Source organism: Passer montanus, unplaced genomic scaffold, assembly GCF_014805655.1.
Source record: "Passer montanus isolate IOZ18808 unplaced genomic scaffold, ASM1480565v1 scaffold33, whole genome shotgun sequence".
NCBI lineage: Eukaryota > Metazoa > Chordata > Aves > Passeriformes > Passeridae > Passer > Passer montanus.
In genome coordinates this window covers 7,904,275-7,920,376 of record NW_024368041.1, presented here as the reverse complement: position 1 = coordinate 7,920,376, position 16,102 = coordinate 7,904,275, and the positions used below count along the sequence as shown (strand labels likewise).

The following is a 16,102-nucleotide window of genomic DNA, read 5'->3' as shown; positions in this document are numbered from 1 at the left end:
ATCATATAAAACAAATAAATTAAGAAGTCTAAAAGTGATATTTTTATGATGACAACCTAACCACAAGACACAAAGAGTAAAATGCATATTCTGAAAATAACCAACCAAACATGCTTCATCTTAACTTTGCTAGGGACTGCAGAGTTTGTTCCTCAATTCATAGAATCATAGGATAGTTTGGGTTGGAAGAGTCCTTAGAGGTTATCTGCTTCCAGTTCCTCTGCCATGGAACTAGATTCCTTGACAAAATGTCATAAAGGGAGTCTCCAAACTCCCCTGCTGCTTTAAGGAGGCTATGCATACTATTTCTAGGGGAGGAAGAAAGGGGTCCCCACTGCACCAGCCTGGAGTAAACCATCAAATATCCCACAATATATGGGAAATATCCCCCAAACCGCCATACAAATCTTGTGTTACAGCAACAGAGAAGTGGAAAAAGAACAAGTAAAACTCCCTCAGGACTACCAGGTACCCACATTCAGTGGCACACGGGAGTTTGGGCAGGTTGCTGCAGGGCTCAGGGTGCATCTCCTTCTCAGAAGAGGAAAACCATGCACCTTTCCACTAAAGCAGCACTATGTAGAAATCAGTGGAGTTAGAAAAGGCGAGGGCAGAGCTGAGTGCAGGGCTGCTGCTCAGACTGCGGAGGGCTCAGGCTGTGGAGCCCCGCGGGCAGCTCGTGTTTCCAGGCGCCTCATATCGCAGATCTGATTTCAGGCTCAGCTCGGGCAGGCAATGGGTTAACAGGGAAGCTGCCTGTTAACTGTATCTGTGGAGATTATGGCATGTTTATCCAGTGTTCAGATTTCCTGTCTGAGTGTTTGGATTTCCTGAAATCCCTGCTATCAGCCCAAGTGCTGTCCACTGAGCAGACCTTTTTCTCTCTCTCTCTTCCCCCCACCCCACCCCCCTTTTTTTTTTTTTAACTTTGCTCACATGGTTGGTTTTCCTTCCTGCTCTCTTTCCAGTTGTAGTGCCTGTGTCTCCTCACCGGTCAGGACATTTATGGATGCTGATCAACACTCTTAGACGCCACAACTCTGAGGATTGCCGTACATTGGATTTCCTTTTTTTTATTGTCATTATTATTTTATTTCACTTTAATTTATCATTTTGTGGCAAGAAAACCTGAAGAAACATGCTATTTTTCAGCTGCCCATGGGAGAATATGTTTTAATCTGAGATGGAATAATGGCCTTAGGCTTGAGGACCAAATCTGGAATGGGAATTCAGACTGCACACGTCCTGGTGAGTTACAGCGCGTGGGGGCTGAGCGTGGCTGGTGAGGAGCAGCTCGGAGACAGGGACAAAGGCTGAGCCGGTCCATTCAATGTGGCTGCGGAGCAAACTGCAAAAAGCAGATGGGTGAAGCTGAAGTCAGAACTTTTTCCAAAAAAAAACAACTGAAGTCCATTTTTCGATCCTGAAAATACACACACTGCTCCACATCCCAGATAATGTCTAGGTAAACATTGTAGCAAAATGTGTCAGGCCAGATTCTGTGAGTCCTTTCTCATGAAAGAAACTTTTACTCATGTAAACAACCTCAGTGACTTTAAAAAGAGCTCATGTAAGAAAGGACTTGCAGAATGGGGCCCACAGTGTAAATTGTAATGTCTTGCTCTCAGCAAAAATGAATTTAAAAGAAACCCAAAAAACTTAGCATTTTCTGATTATCTTTGCATGTTTCCTTGGCCTTTTACCATTTATTGTGGATCTAGATTTAAGTTTTAAGAAGAATCTGCGTGCCAACTATTTGCCCTATTGTCTCTTAAATAAGTTTGCAGTAGGAGCAACAGTGTATTCCATGCAGCAGTTCCGGGAGGCCAGAAAGGGGCTTTCTGCTCTTGGAGGGAAAATGCTGAGTGCTATGCTGCTCTGAATGAACTGGAAAGCTGCATTCAGACATGGGGCTTAGCTAAGGTTTTAGCTTCATTTTTGTGTGTTAAGAGTTCATTACAACATTATCAGCCTTAGTTGGTTTTAGCTAAACCACAGTCACAAAAGCAATGAGTTGACCAGTCTCAAAATCAGTGACTCAGAATTTGAAAAGAAAAATCTTCCTTTCAGGCCTCTGAAACAGATTTCATTATTGGCATCCATGGAAGTGCTGCTGGATTAAGTTGTGGAAGATAAAGCATCATCACTGTTGCATCTTTTGCTCTGTCCCATGGCTGCAGGCCGTGGTTGTGCTGAACATTCCTAAGCTGCTCATTGGAGCCAGTCCAGGGATTTGATTCTCTAATTGTAGGGGGAAAACTTGTTTCAGGACTTGCTTAGATGTAGGGAAACATCTATTGGAAAACCAGCTTTTTATAGCAATTTTACTTTTTTAAAGTAATTTAACTGTTTTTCTTAGACTATTGAACAAGCCCTGAATTCTAGTGTGCAGCACTGCATGTCAAACAAGAGACTGAAATTTAATTTTGGGGGGAGTTAGCAGGATAGAATACTTTCCTTCTTACATCCATAAAGGAAAAGAGCCATTTTCCCAGTTCTTTGCTTTCAGATTTGAGGTTTTAAACTAACTGCCTGGTGTTCCAGCTATCTGTACAACCCTTTGAACGTGATCCCGCTGCTCATCCTCAAGGTTTTCTTTGCCTAAAGTGGAATGTTTTCTGGAGGAGCCAGACCAAACTAATGTCTTGTCTGCCTGGGAACAGCCAGGAATTTAGTTTTAATTATTGACATGGGTCAGCACTGAAACTGGTGGCATTTTATGCATTGAAAGATCAGTTCTTGCTGTGTTTGTAGGATGTACTCTCATTCTAGTGGGTTGACTGTCAAAAAATGAAAGGGGGACCAAGGAACCCCTCACCTGAGTTAGACTGGACCGTGGTGCCCTGCCCCGTAGTTACCAGGCAATTTGATGGTCTGTGGTCATAGATGTGATCAAACTGATTGTAGCAGAAATGTGCTCCTCTCAAAGCTGGCAGAAGAGTCAAATGTCATCAATGATCTGTGAACTGCAGAAAGTACAGATGAGCAGTCAGGGGAAGAATAAAGACTCATCTAGGTCTACCCAAATCTCCTAGATTTGGAAATTTTGTGGGCCTTCCTATGAACAAGATCCTTGAGACTAGGTCAGCTGTGGGATTTTTGCCCCCTTTTTGCAGGGCTGTCAGAACTTCTCTGGTTTCAGCCAGGTTGGGAATGCTGTGGGAATAGTTTTTCTGGTGGTATTTTGGTATTTCCTCTTCTGCTCACACCCAGAGCAGGAAGTGCAGAAGCACAACCTTCAGCTCATTGTGTACGGGTTTCTTTTTATAAACCTGAATTCTCTGCCCACCCCCGCCTTTCTCCTATTTTTTTTCCCCTAATAGCCCTCACATAGGATTAAGGCTCTGTTGGATTTAGACGGAGAATTTTTTTTTTTTATATTTTCATATAACAATACTAAGCACTTGATAGTTCCGTGATAATTCCTTATCACATTAATTTTCCATTGTCTAAGTGCAATATTCCCAATCCCATGGTCGATAATGTCAGTGTGCCAGTGTCCCCCAGCAGCTGCTTCTGCTGGCATTTACTCCTGAACCTTCAGCATCATGAGGACTAACTGGCCACCAGGACCAACCTACCCATGAAGAAATTCTGCAAATTCTTCTTTTTTTGTAACAAACTGCACCATTAAACTCTCTAAGATTAGACACTTCGTGCTTTAATGTTCTTTCCCTCACTCATTTTCTTTTTCTGCATCAGTGAGGAGGTTCAACTCATGCGCCCTCACTCCATGTGTCCAACTCACTCACCATCACGAATGCCAGTCCTCCTGCCTTTCCTGCTGCTGTTGGCAAGTATGGATAAACAATTTTGACAGGTACAGAGTCCTGCAGAGCTAACTTCATAAGCAGAGTGATGTTTCACTGCTCAGATGATAAATGGACCAGAGGAACTAAACCACTTTCACCAAAAATGTCCCTCACATCAAAAAAATGTTAACCCTTCCTTTTCACACAGTTTTCCTCAAAAAGCAAAGAATTCAATTTTGTTTCACACCTGAGTAAGCATATCACATTTGGATTGCATCTTCCCCCTCAAGACTATCTTAGCCACACTGTGAGCCCTTAATCGGCCATTTTAGAAATGAAAATAAAGTTAAGATGGATCTTAAAGTTGGTCCATGGCAAAATAATTATCTCTATCTCCACTTGGGTCCACTTTTAGGAGCACTACATGAACAGCTATGCCAGTCATGACTGGAAACTCTCTCCATGAGTTTGTAAGACAATTTGCTCCTCAACAGTTTCATAGTCTTCAAAAACACAAGGAAACACAAGCAAAGGGAAGTTAATTTACTTCACTAAAATCCTCTGTAACTTAAGACTTAAGCAGATGCAATGCAATTACTAAGGGGATTTGAGTTCTGTGATTCTTTTGGGGTTTCTATTGCTGTTGGCTCCAATTCTCTTTCTTGGGCTTTGGGGAGCTGCAGAGCTCCAGAGAGGGCACAAGGAGGGGGATGGAATGACAGCCTGGGTCATTATTTCAGACACTGATTAGCAGCAGGCTCAGCCTAGACCACACATCACTCCTCCCATGTGGCACCCAGGAGCCAAGTTCTATCCATGCTGAACAGGGTGAGATGTGAAGCTCCTTGCTCAGTCCCCCCTGAACCCCAAAGCTGGGTTCAGCCCTGCCAAGTGATGCTTTTAGTGCATCTTCCTTTATCTCGACTGGAGTTAACAAAATCCATCTGTCTCTGTGAGTCAGCAGAAAAGTATTCAGCTTTTATAAGAGTTAAGGGACATGGGATAGGGCAACGTCAAAGCACAGAAATCTTCCCCCATCTTGGCACTTGCACATCACACAGGGAGAAGGGGTTGCATTTTCAGTTCCTATTCACCAGTGGAGCTGATTTACCCCAGCAGAGGTTGTGGCCCGTGGTGTGCATGGTCATGGCTGCTGAACAAGGCTCCTTTCATCAGCAAACAAATGTGCAAACGGCATCAAGCGCGCACTGTGACACGGTGGCTGCTGGCACTATAGCAAAGTCAGAAGATAACTCTATTTTCTTCTCATCAAAAGCAAAATGAGGAAGTGTCCCCTCTCCTCTTCTGCCCCCACTGCTACCACCCTGGCTTGAGCAAGTTGATCCTTAGGTATTTGTGTGGGGGTTTGTTCTCAGTGGTTAACCACATAACAATTTGAAGCATGTGGCTCACTCAAAAGAGACTGCCTTTAAACTTTTGCAGACTGTAACTGTGTTGGAGAGAGCGAAGCCTCGGCTGGGGGCTGCTGCTCACCCTGGGGGCTGCGGCAGGAAGCCCTAAACATCCCACAGCAAGGTCCCATGAAGAGAGGAGAAAAAGCTGATTTTATATCTAGGAACTTCTCTTCTTGATGCTCTACAGCCAGGGCCAGATGTTCCCACCTCAGGTTTTGTACCTTTACTTGGTGTGTCAGAGCAAAACACCCAACAAGAAACAAAACAGAGAAAAGGGGTGGCAAGGAAGGGAATAATGTTTTGGCACACCACTTTCATAAATAAAGACAGAGAAAAAATAACAAATAAATTGGAGAAGATTTGGTGTGAAGCTGAGAGTGCCTGAGACTGCTGCATGATCCCTGGGGGTGATCCCTGGGGTCAGGCAGGTAGTGTGGAACTAGAGAGCCAGGCTCTGCAGGGCATGGCAGGGAACCACCCTGTCTGGGGTGGTAAAATGCCTCATTAGAGTTCTTCCATCCCTCCAACCTTTGTTGGACAGAGAGGAAAGACTGGAGAAAGGAGGTGTGCAAACAAGATGAGCAGTTGTGCTTGCAGGGGTAAAGACTCCAACACCTGCATGGTGCCTCAGCACTTGTTATCCCAGAGCTATGGGGCTATGCAAAAGGATTTTAAAGAGTCTGGGGCTTAAAGAAGCCAATAAAACTGAAGATTGCAGCATTTCCCCATGGGAGAAGATGTCTGTGACAGATTTTGCAAGTAGTTTGTGACTCCCTAAGGCCATGGGCTTTTGATAGCCATCTGATCCAGCGTATCCTCAGTCCAAGCCTAGGACAGCCTCTCCTTGGCTGCTCATATACATACTCCTAAGTGTTCATTGTGAAAAATAACAAGTGCAACTAATCTTCTTCACCCAACTACAAGCCTCACTTCTATTTTTATCTTCACAGCAGGTAAAAATACTGTATCTTTACAATTGCCAGAATGGCACTTGATCTAGAAGAGCAAATGGCTTTTGGAGTGTGGCTTTAAAGGTTGAAAAGTTTAACTCATTTGGAGAAAGGGTAAATAAGGCCTTGCCAAGTCTTCTCTCATGGCTACAGTGACAGAAGCTGTAGCCAGGTGGCACAGGGATGGGATTGGATTCCAATTAGAAATTGAGCTATGCCCCCAGGTCCTGGGAGGACCTGCAACCCCACACTTTCCTTTCATATCTGTTCTCCAGGTCTGGGGAGAAAATAAATCAGCTTTTAGTGGCTGAACAACACCCTTGGGACTGTCACCTTCTGTCTGAATTATGATGGGCAAGTCACTACATGGCCCTACCCAGAGCAGCAGCAGGAGCAGCATGGCTGGCTCCCACTTTCCTTTTGTTCATCTCTGCAGCAACCAGAAGGGAGTGTGTACGTGGGAAATGCAGAGCACACAGTTGATGTGCTCCTCAGAACTGCAGGGGCAAGGAGAGGGAGATGTCTCCTGCCAAGCCTGGCACAGCATCATGTCCTTTTTATAGCAGCTGGCCAAGTGCATAGAGAACAATTTTGTCCTGACTAGACCTGCCAGAGAGGCAGCAGGACATTTCAGGCACTAGGACAAGACTTATAGTATCTGGATTCAGCCTAATACCAAGCCCTTAGCAAAGTGCAATGGTTCTACACAGGAACATAAAACCATCAGAGCCAACACTTCAGGATCTTGTATTCAGCAGTGGCTGACACATGAGAGGTGCAAGAATTGAACAGAGAGGACATGTAGTGACATTTCCACAGATAATGGCCCCAGCGTTCCAGGGTCCAGCGTTCTCATCTGGAAGACTTTTTGAGCTTTCAGAGCTCATGCTTAGGGTGTACTTGTCCTGCAGATATTTTGCAACATGCTTTGTAGGCTTTTTCCTACTTAAACTAATATACATTTTAGGCATCCATCTTATAGGTACAAGAGATTGTTAGGCAAAAATGAGTAGGCAAAGTCATGGAAGGAATTTTGTCCTGAATTTACAGTTATTAAATCATTACTAACAGTGAGGGTACAATCCTAGTTCCCTACCTGATTTATAGTAGTGCTACAAACTGAATTTTGTGGAAATATTCCAGATTTATTTGTGAGTAAATAAGATCTATGCCAGCACCATGTAACTCCAGTGCTTTATTTATGTAATTTAGCATGGAACTATATTGCTACTTTCCTTCTGCATTAAAATTCAAACAGTTCAGTATTCACACAAATTAATATGCCTACTGATGTAATTATTTACATAATAGCATATTTGTCATGAAATGTGTAAGACTGTATTCTCTGCTAATGTAGGATACTGGCTCCAACCATCTGATAAGAGGCAGGTTGTAGTTGCACATCCTTTAATAATTATTTCAGCAGGTGTCCTTTTATTTCTGTTCATAATTAGTAGCTGAGTACTTAGAAAAGCTTGTCAGGATCAGAAATTCCTACAATTCAGTAGTTATCTATATTCATGAACAGAGAGGATGTCTACCTTGGTAGAATAATTTCTGAAGATATTTTAAAATAGTTAAGGTACTTAATACTAACGGGTACCATAATTCTACATTAAGTATAGAGCTTTTGAATTATTATCAACCAGCAGGGTATAATTCTGATGTTACATGTGTCATAAATGAATCTGATTCCAGATTTAATCAATGGTAAGATAGGTCTTAGCCAGAATGCCAGACCTCACAGGTCATTTAGACTTTGTATTTTTTTTTTTCTGTGTTTTTGAAGCTGTGGTAGAGAATGATCTATCATATTTCTGCATTGACCAGGATGGGGTTAAAAATCTAGTATCCAAGATGATCTACAGCTGGAATTTATTCTCACTACCTAGACAAATGGGATTTGGCTCAGTGGAAACAAATTTCCTTACTATTGAGAATATTAGACTTAAAGGGCGTCAGTAGCAGAGGAACAAGGATAAAAAGGTGATTGTAAGTCATGTTGTGCTGGAGCCATACAACAGCCTACCTGACACCTGGTCTGAATTACAGAAGTCTCTTGATGGTTCAGATTTATGCTTTTCTTCTCAGAGCTCCTTGGAAGCTCAGAGCAGTAATTAGGCTGTTTCCCCTGTAGGGTGGTACATACATGTCTGCACAGGGTATTTCATAAACTCCTGCACTTCATTCCTTCCATTGCCTTCCAGCATGGAGGACAGCCTGGCTGCACGGTTCCTCTCCAGTGAGAAACATTCTTCCCTGAAGGATAATTTCTAAATCTACTTCTGCCCATCTTACGACACTTTGGTTTCCCAAAGAGCCACAAGTGGCTGCAATATTCATCTACTTCTCAAGTCTGGGATCTGCAATAGGCCTCTGTCCTGTGAGTCACAACAGTGTCCTAAGAAAGTCCTCCAATACCTATAGCTTGAGCAAGAGGGTTAGCCTTACAATAAACTCCTACCACAGATTTACACCATTAGACAGCTGAGACACAAGAAGGAACATGACCCCAATCAGTAAGACCAGGTTTAGCCTGACCCTAAGGAAAAAAAGGAACTGTAGACAACACTTTTCCATGATGCTAGTGCTGAAAGACACCTTATCATTTAAAGGAACCTTTTCCATGTGGTAATTATTTACATTCTGGGGGGAAAAAAAAGGTAACTTATATCTTAGGAATTCATATTATTTAAATAGGGTTTAAATAATGTGTCACTGAGAACTCTGCAGTATCTATAGCCTGTCTACAAGTGAGACTGAGGCAATTGCATTGTGTGTGTATGTGTCTCCCCAAGACTTTGACACATCCCTCTCTCCCCAACCAAGACAGATGGAGGAACAGAGGTCTCAAGAGCACCTACACATTTTGTAAAAATAGGCATATTGCTAGAAGAAAAAAAATACTTTTGAAACATCTAACTACCTCCTCCTGAAGGGAAAAGCCACAGCTACTGTGAAGCCTAAAGAGAATTTCCACAGGAGTGTAATGATGTGCTCACTGCAACCCAGGAGAAAAACTTCCACGGCAAGCATTTGCCCTGCAGGCTGCCCATAAGGGGTTTCAGAGATCCCAAATCCTCTTGGTGCTCATTGAAACCTGTGTGTGCTGATATGGCTTTAGGAGTTATAACAGTTCAGTGAAAGACACCTGTTGTTATTTGTCCCAGAAGTTAAATTCTCTCTCCTTGAAATATCATAAGCCATTAAACCACCATGTTAATGCAAGAAGTGTTTCCTGGAGATAATAATGTGCTGGCATCAGTATTGCTTCCCTACTAGTGCTGGCTGCTATTACAGTGGCAATTTTTGACAGGACCCTGTTTGCCAAAGCTGGCCATTGAAGGTAAAATATTAATGAGTAATTGTAAAAATATGGTTACCTAGAATTCAGAACTTTAGCTCATAACAAATTAGATAGAGTGGATTAGATTATTTCAACTTTAGCTCATAACAAATTAGATAGAGTGGATTAGATTATTTCAATACCCTTTTGAAAGTGAGGTTAATTATTTTAGTCTAGTAAGGGTTTTGCTAGGAGTTTAATGCTTCCTCTGAATTGTCTCGGTGCAGGACAGTGTAACTCTCCTCTGAGCTGCAGAACATTTGTTTTTACAAATGCAAGGCCTGCCCTAAATAGAAATCCTCAGGTGGGCCAGGTTGTTGAAGACAAGTCAACTTGAGTCTTGTGGAAAGACACTAGGCTCCCTGCAGAATGGGAACTTAGATGGGAGAGAAACAGAAATGCTCAGAAAGGATGGTATTGTACTTTTGCTCCTTAGCACCTCCAGCCATCTGCAACATACATGAGTTTAGCAGGTTTAGCAGAAGACAAGTGGTGGTCATGAACACCAGAACTGAGCAGTACCAGCCAGCTCCCACTCCAGAAGCAAACTGCAGTGGGCTTTGCTCTGGTTCCCACAGATGGAATGCAAGGGAGGAGGAACATTACAGTGACCAGGCATCTGTGTGAACACTGACAACCCCCTCTGGTTTCAACAGCAGTTATCATGAGAAAATATGTTTCTGCTTTGTTGTTTCTTGTGCATGACAGAAACAAACAAGATTTTTTTTTCCCCCAGAAATGAAGCAGGTTCATTCTGTAATGCTCTGGGCAGATCAGGTTCTTCTAAGTACTGAAGGATATATATGTGGGATTTCACCATTTTTAAGCTCTTCCAGGATTTTTTTGCAATATTAATTGTGTCAGTTACAGCACTGTTTTTGCAGCAAACAGTAGACCCAATGTAAGGAAAGCTGGCCTCATTTGTGCTGTTGAGTCTTAGAAGCAGAAACTATTTGCAAGATCATAACTTCCCTCACAGACACTATATTTAATTGGGGAAGAGTTCTCTTACAGGAGTAATATTCTTACTTCTGTTCACATCTGCACAGCATTTTCCTGATCAGGAGATCAAGAGAAAGAGAATCTGAACAACTGCTTCTCTAAGTAATAATGAACAGAGAGCTGTGCAGTAAATCATAATGTTCAATAAAATGAAAAACAAAATTTGGCTGGAGATTAATGGCTGGAAAGGGACTTACTGAATTAAATTGGATCAGATGTTCTCTGGAAAAAATCTGAGATATATACACAGGGCTCTGTGGTGTTGGTTTTGTTTGTCACAAAGGAAGACTTAATTTGATTGTTTTGCAACTATTAACAATTTCTAGGCCTTGCAGAGTGATTTTAGGGGCTTGTGATAGAGGAGAGGCACTGGCTGGAAATTCTGGTCCCATTCAGGCAGGGGAGGGAAATGAACACGGAACCTTCCTGCTACACAATGCCACAAACTTCTCAAGTGTTGCAGGGGCATTGCATTTTAACAAGATAAGGAGGGCTGACTTCAGTTCTCACAATCTCAAGATTACAGGTCTGCTGCAAAGACTGATATCCCTCAGTTCCCTAAGGCTCAAAGCCCAGCTGCATCTCTCATGTTCCCTCTTAGGTGGTTTAAGTGCCTCCTTCTAACTGTGTCTTCTCCTATAATCCCAGTTTTAAGTGCCCAGTCCTTCAGATGTTGGCTGAAGACACATATGGGCTCTGACTCAGGCTTTTGAATTTCCCCAGGAACTAAGGCCCTCTAAATCTACCCTCAACTTGGTATTTCACTGCCAGATTTGCTTGTGACTCCAACCACAAGCAGCAAAACATTTACACTTCAAGAACTGCTCACCAAAGGAACTGACTTAAAACTGTAAACCAGTGATGGGGACCGACATTTCCCACTGGTATTGGTGGTTTTTCTAATCAGAGATGTCGCTTGTTTTGTGAAGATCCAGACTAGGTTCATTAACACATCAGCTGAAGGAAACCAAAGCTGCATAAATTTCACTGATCGTGCTAGAGATACTGAAAACTCTTTCCCCTTCAATTATTTCGCTGAACTCAAAGTGAAACAGACCCGTAGCAGCACAGATCAAAGGCCCTCCTGGGCAGGCGCGGTGTCGAAGGCAATGCACACACCTCCCTTCTCACCTGCTCCCTGCAGCCCAGCAGATCTGCAGTGCTGTGGTTAGAGACTTGGCCTTATTAACTCGTGCTTCTTAGGCTTTTGTGAGAAATGGACTTAACAACAGTTGCCTAGAGCCAGAAGCAGAGGAGAAAGGCTATGTTATTAAAATCTGGAGTGTAACATCATTTTAAAATTCATCAAAGAGCTCAGAGCAAATTCTCCAGAGATTGGGGACTTAGTCATCCCAGGTTTCTCCAGCTCATTTAGATAATTGCCTTTGAAATAGCTGTCTTCTTTCTTCCTTCCTTCTTTTTTTTCTTTCTTTCCCTCTCTCTTTCTTTCTCTTTCTCTCTCTCTCTCTCTTTCTCTCTTTTGGCGAGTAAGTAAGTAAGTAAATATTCCCAGAGCAGGCACATCAGCTCCACAGCTGCAGAAGGGCAGAAGAAACCTCCAGGTATCCACCATGCACATCTGTGCTTTCTATAATATGAGCTAACCCCATCTGAGTACATTCAAAATACTCATCTCACTGTCACTTGTAGAGATATTAGGAACTCATTAGCCAGTTTAACTAATTAATGAACTGGTAATGTTATTTTTTTTTTTATTAAGCACTTTATTAAATAACAGGAGCTGTTTAGAAAATATAACGTGTTATTTATTTCACATTTTTACCTACTCTCAAGGCCTAGAGGTATTCAGTCTCAATACTTTCCCACCTTCTTGAAAACTGTATGATTTTCTTACTTCTGACTTGGTATAAATTCATGCTGTTACCAAGACAGGCAGCCCAAGTAGTTACATGAGGTTGATCATGAAACTCATACAAATGAAACTGGAAAAAAAGAGATTATTTTTCAGATATTGTTAAAAAAATAAAACTTACATTACAACATATAATTTTATTGTGGGTTTTTTGTGTAAATTCTATCAAACAAATTCTGAAAGATCAGTACAACTTCCCATTAGATTTCCACTGGAAAATATATCAGCATCCATGGCAGTGCACCAACGTATCTTTGTTTTCCATTGAAAGGTTGGGGGTTTTTAAAATTTGTTTTCTTCCTTCTAATGTCTCTTCCTGACTAGAATTAGAGGTACAGTCTTATACCTGTCAATGGTATGGTTCAGGCACAAATAAGAAGGCCCTGGTGCAGTGCCCTTAGGCATGCAGCAACTTTGGAGCAGGTCTTCACCTCTGGAATCAGCACCCTACTCTCTCTTTTAGTCAGTGGGATGAAAGAAGCAGTTTAGCATGTGATTCATCTGATTTTATAGACATCTACTCTATTACCTCTGTTTTAAACTTCTACTTTTGTAGGATGAGGTGAGATGCAACCTACTTTCAGTTATCTGTGTTGACCATATCATCAGTCACGATGAAAGGAGTCTGGAATGAGCAGCCAAGGCAAAGACACTTTGTCAGATACATCCCACTTCTGCAGTCTAAAAGTTGAGTCAGAGCTCACTAAAGTGGAGGTAAAGAATCCCATTTACATGGACTGAGTTTGGGTTAAGTTGTAAAGGTTCTGTTCTGTCACTAACTTTTGAGTTTATCTCATTTTTCTATGTAGATAGGACATATCATTTCAAAGACATAAATATCCGTGGATCTGGGCATGACTCACTGCATGGGTAGATACAGACCTGAAGAGAATACTTAGAAACATCTTTCTATGCCTATATTGAGGTTTCTATGTGCCTTGTATTTTGGGAAATTCTCTACAGACACTTTGATAGTTCTGCACTCTGCTGAAGGACAGGACGGCTAGAGGTATTACTGAGCCAAAATAAAATACATTTTCACAGGGCTGTTCAGTAAAAGAGTGGTACCACTTGGTGCATGTCAAAGAGGAAGGAATGACAAACACAGCACTGTGAAGGACAGACCTGTATCAAGAAAAGTGGGATTGTCACAAACTGGAGCCTGATGGTCTTGTCTTCAGTCTGCTGTAGGCATCCTACAAATATATATCAAATATATTAACTTCTGTGAGATGTTCAGACAACAAGACAATGCATGACCTCATGAGTGCCTGACTAATTGATGAAGGCTGGAAGTAGGAGGTGTGGTGCTTGCTTTGCCTGAGTGCTGCCGACTCAGAGTAGAAAAGCTGCTGTAGGAAGGACATCAAAGGTTCAAAGTCACCCAACTATTTGTGCAGAGATCATTTGATCTTTAACACAGATGTACCAGGTTTATTTTCTAATTTTAATAATGACTCCTTCCTAAAAACTCAGCAAATGGTTGATCTTGAATTCAGCCCACAACCAGTGGCTATTGAGAGTGAGTGGGGGCACTGACAAGAGGGCTTGATGTCATATTCACATTATATTATTAATCTATAATCTATATACCATACACAGGGTATTTTGCTATAAACTTTGTACTGAGTAAATAATTAAGCAGTGACTAAGCATACAGGGAAGATCAGTGACTAAGCATACAGGGAAGATGAGAAGCACTCTTGTGTGTTACTAGGCCCTCACAGTTTTCAGAAGTGGATTATAAGTAACTCAAAATCTTGGACTGTGAATGGCAACCTTGTCATCCAATATTAAAAAATACCCTTGACAAGATCAGTGAAAGCCCTGCAGAGGTCTGAAGCTGGGCAGCAGACACTCTGATTAGGTGCTGCCTCCACAAAATGAAAATTCTTTCCTGAGCCCAAGAAACAGCTGATGGATATAGTCAGAAGTGATAAAAAGGTCACTTAAATGGATACAGGGAGATTTAACTCACAATACCACCACCCTGAAGCCCTTAGACAAATAATAAAACACAGGCTGAAAAGACTAGGAAGTCATTCAGTCTAAATACTTACACAAATCTTTGTCATATATCTGAGACTTAAAGAAAATTCACCTCTGAATGAGACTAAATAAAATGATCAAACAAGCACCCTTGAGCCCTCTGGCCCTCTCTGGCAATGTGCTATAAAATCCTACAGTAAAAAACTGTTCAGTCTCAGAATTATGTTTTGCAGCATGAATTCCAAACCACTGTTCTATAGCACCTGCATGATCATTTCATAATCATATGACATTTATATCACATGAGACAGAGAACTAATTTCCATTCTAACAGTAATAACCATCTCCTAAAACTAGGTTCTTTTTAAATCAGTTGCTATTTCTAAAACTACCCATGCAAGAAAAGGTCTGAATTTTTAAGTTGATTTTCCATACATATTCAAACACGAGGGTATCTTAAGATGAATTGAAGAGATCTCATACTTTGTCAATATATTTAAAAGTTTGGTCTAATGACCTGAGGATTAATAACCCTCTCAGCCTGACATCAATCCACTGCCAAATACTGGTATTGTTAATTCCAGGTATTATTTATAAAGAATCAGAGGAAAACAATGAAATTTATTACTTTTTTCATTACACATTGCATACTAATCAGGATGGAATTAAGGAAAATACATTTTATTTCAAGAAAGCTATCTTGATATTTTTTCAGGTTTTAAATTTTCCCAAGGAAAGAAAAATCTATACTACTTATGTATTACTTATGAACTTTGGTAGCAGCTGTAGCACCAAAAAAAAATTTGATTAAGAAATTAGAATTCTCCAAAGTCACCACTGTAATGATTTAATAGATTAAAACCTAATTTGCAATTGACATTCTTGGAAACCCTCATAAGTGGGGACTCATCATCAAGAGGATGTCACTCAGCCCTTCAGGGTCACTCTTGGGCTCTGTGCTGGGTTAGTTTTCCACTATTGTTTTCTTTCAGGATTCAGCCCCTGTCTACAAGCATGCTAATACTTTGATCATATATTTTTATGGAAGCACTGAAAACACATACAGCTAATTCATGAGGTCAGGGTGCAGCTTCTATTGCTTAGGACATACTAAAATCAAGTCCACAGAAAATATCCTCAGATTTTCTTCCCTGAAGTTTGTTAGACCACATCTTAATAGTGTTATCCAAATCACAGATTAGGGCAAAGCCAAGAACATATGTTTGTCTCATCCTGTTTGGATGATACCAACACAGACACAAACAGAACAAGCAGATTTTGGCATGAAATGAAAGATATTTTTGTTAACCTCACAGTTGTTAAAGAACATGTCAGTTACCACTTGGACTGAATAATTTAGTTCCGTATTTTGCCCATGAAAGTGTCTTTAATAACCTTTGCAAAATGTGATTTTGAGGACAATCTTTAAATATGTAATATCTGCTTTTCAACAGAACATAGATAGAACAATGGCTTGATTCACTGCTCTTCATATAACCAGCTTAATTTTTTTCACTTGCAGGAAATAAGATTTTTCAACCTGCTTTATTTTAAAGCTTTTTGGGATATAAAGGCTTTCTGCTCAGTCATTAGCTGCAAATTGCAGAATGAAGCAGTACCCTACAGCATTTCTAGATGAAGTAGTCTGTTTATACAGAAAGCACAAGAGCTATAATTACCACATGATCGCATTTGTATATCAAGGTCAGATTTCTGTGATTCACACTATTGTTTGGACATAAAGGGAGTTGATTTTCAGCATGGTGGTACACAAC

At 41.2% G+C, this 16,102-nt stretch overlaps 1 protein-coding gene across 4 annotated transcripts in view; it reads left to right on the top strand.

The window, feature by feature from the left end:
- The first annotated feature begins 998 nt into the window (after positions 1-998).
- ASAP1 (ArfGAP with SH3 domain, ankyrin repeat and PH domain 1) overlaps positions 999-16,102 on the top strand; it is a 145,019-nt gene continuing 129,915 nt past the window's right edge. For 2 of the 4 annotated variants that reach the window (XM_039715389.1, XM_039715387.1), the window contains exon 1: positions 999-1,248. The gene's annotated coding sequence lies outside the window, so the exon portion shown is untranslated. The remainder of the gene's footprint in view (positions 1,249-16,102) is intronic. The other 2 variants (XM_039715390.1, XM_039715388.1) reach the window with 1 other exon arrangement.